Genomic DNA, 2,706 nt, shown 5'->3' with positions numbered 1-2,706 from the left:
CACTTAACCCTAGGACCCCCTCCCAGCTACCACACTTAACCCTAGACCCCCTCCCCCAGCTACCACACTTAACCCTAGGACCCCCTCCCCAGCTACCACACCCTTAACCCTAGGACCCATCACCTCCTCCCAGCTACCACACTTAACCCTAGACCCCTCCCCCAGCTACCACACTTAACCCTAGACCCCCTCCCCCAGCTACCACACTTAACCCTAGACCCCCCCCCCAGCTACCACACTTAACCCTAGACCCCCTCCCCCAGCTACCACACTTAACCCTAGGACCCCTCCCCCCAGCTACCACACTTAACCCTAGACCCCCTCCCCCAGCTACCACACTTAACCCTAGACCCCCTCCCCAGCTACCACACTTAACCCTAGACCCCCTCCCACCCCCCCAAGCTACCACACTTAACCCTAGGACCCCCTCCCCCCAGCTACCCACTTAACCCTAGGACCCCCTCCCCCCACTACCCACACTTAAACCCTAGACCCCCTCCCCCCCAGCTACCACACTCTTAACCCTAGGACCCCTCCCCCCAGCTACCACACTAACCTAGACCCCTTCCCCCAGCCCTAACCCTAGACCCCTCCCCCCAGCTACCACACTTAACCCCTAGGACCCCCCTCCCCCCCAGCTACCACACTTAACCCTAAGGACCCCCTCCCCCCCAGCTACCACACTTAACCCTAGGACCCCCTCCCCCCCAGCCTACCACCACTTAACCCTAGGACCCCCCTCCCCCCCAGCTACCAACTTAACCCTAGGACCCCCTTCCCCCCAGCTACCACACTTAATCCCTAGGACCCCTCCCCCAGCCTACCACATCTTAACCCTAGGACCCCCCCCCAGCTACCACACTTTAACCCTAGACCCCCTCCCCCCAGCTACACACTTAACCCTAGACCCCCTTCCCCCAGCTACCACACTTAACCCTAGACCCCTCCCCCCCAGCTACCACACTTAACCTAGACCCCCTCCCCCCCAGCTACCCACACTTAACCCTAGGACCCCCTCCCCCAGCTACCACACTTAACCCTAGGACCCCCTCCCCCAGCTACCACACTTAACCCTAGGACCCCCCTCCCCCAGCTACCACACTTAACCCTAGGACCCCCTCCCCCCAAGCTACCACACTTAACCCTAGGACCCCCTCCCCCAGCTACCACACTTAACCCCTAGGACCCCCCCCCCAGCTACCACACTTAACCCTAGGACCCCCTCCCCCCAGCTACCACACTTAACCCTAGACCCCCTCCCCCAGCTACCACACTTAACCCTAGGACCCCCTCCCCCAGCTACCACACTTAACCCTAGGACCCCCTCCCCCAGCTACCACACTTAACCCTAGGACCCCCTCCCCCAGCTACCACACTTAACCCTAGGACCCCCTCCCCCCAGCTACCACACTTAACCCTAGGACCCCCTCCCCCAGCTACCACACTTAACCCTAGGACCCCCTCCCCCAGCTACCACACTTAACCCTAGGACCCCCTCCCCCAGCTAACACACTTAACCCTAGGACCCCCTTCCCCCAGCTACCACACTTAACCCTATGACCACCCTCCCCCCAGCTACCACACTTAACCCCTAGGACCCCCCTCCCCCCAGCTACCACACTTAACCCTAGGACCCCCTCCCCCCAGCATTACCACACTTTAAACCCTAGGACCCCCTCCCCCAGCTACCACACTTAACCCTAGGACCCCCTCCCCCCAAGCTACCACACTTAACCCTAGGACCCCCCCCCTACCACACCTTAACCCTAGGACCCCCCCCCAGCTTACCACACTTTAAACCCTAGGACCCCCTCCCCCAGCTACCACACTTACGGCCTAGGACCCCCTCCCCCAGCTAACCACACCTTAACCCTAGGACCCCCTCCCCCCAGCTACCACACTTAACCCTAGACCCCCTCCCCCCCAGCTAGCCACACTTAACCCTAGGACCCCCTCCCCCAGCTACCACACTTAACCCTAGGACCCCCCTCCCCCAGCTACCACACTTAACCCTAGACCCCCTCCCCCAGCTACCACACTTAACCCTAGACCCCTCCCCCCAGCTACCACACTTAACCCTAGACCCCCTCCCCCCAGCTACCACACTTAACCCTAGACCCCCTCCCCCAGCTACCACACTTAACCCTAGACCCCTCCCCCCAGCTAACCACACTTAACCCTAGACCCCCCTCCCCCCAGCTACCACACTTAACCTAGAACCCCCTCCCCCCAGCTACCACACTTAACCCTAGACCCCCTCCCCCCAGCTACCACACTTAACCCTAGACCCCCTCCCCCCAGCTACCACACTTAACCTAGACCCCTCCCCCCAGCTACCACACTTAACCCTAGACCCCCTAACCCCCCAGCTACCATACACACTTAACCCTAGACCCCCTCCCCCCAGCTACCACACTTAACCCTAGGACCCCCTCCCCCCAGCTACCACACTTAACCCTAGGACCCCTCCCCCAGCTACCACACTTAACCCTAGACCCCCTCCCCCAGCTACCACACTTAACCCTAGACCCCTCCCCCAGCTACCACACTTAACCCTAGACCCCCTCCCCCAGCTACCCACTTAACCCTAGACCCCCTCCCCAGCTACCACACTTAACCCTAGACCCCCTCCCCCAGCTACCACACTTAACCCTAGGACCCCCTCCCCCAGCTACCACACTAACCCTAGGACCCCTCCCCCCAGCT

General features: G+C 61.4%; 1 pseudogene; it reads right to left on the bottom strand.

The window, feature by feature from the left end:
- LOC127533267 (spectrin beta chain, non-erythrocytic 1-like) overlaps window positions 1-120 on the bottom strand; it is a 3,803-nt pseudogene extending 3,683 nt beyond the window's left edge.
- Window positions 121-2,706: the final 2,586 nt, after the last annotated feature.

The sequence above is a fragment of the Acanthochromis polyacanthus genome, chromosome 3, assembly GCF_021347895.1.
Source record: "Acanthochromis polyacanthus isolate Apoly-LR-REF ecotype Palm Island chromosome 3, KAUST_Apoly_ChrSc, whole genome shotgun sequence".
Lineage (NCBI taxonomy): Eukaryota > Metazoa > Chordata > Actinopteri > Pomacentridae > Acanthochromis > Acanthochromis polyacanthus.
This window is presented reverse-complemented; position numbering and strand designations above follow the sequence as displayed.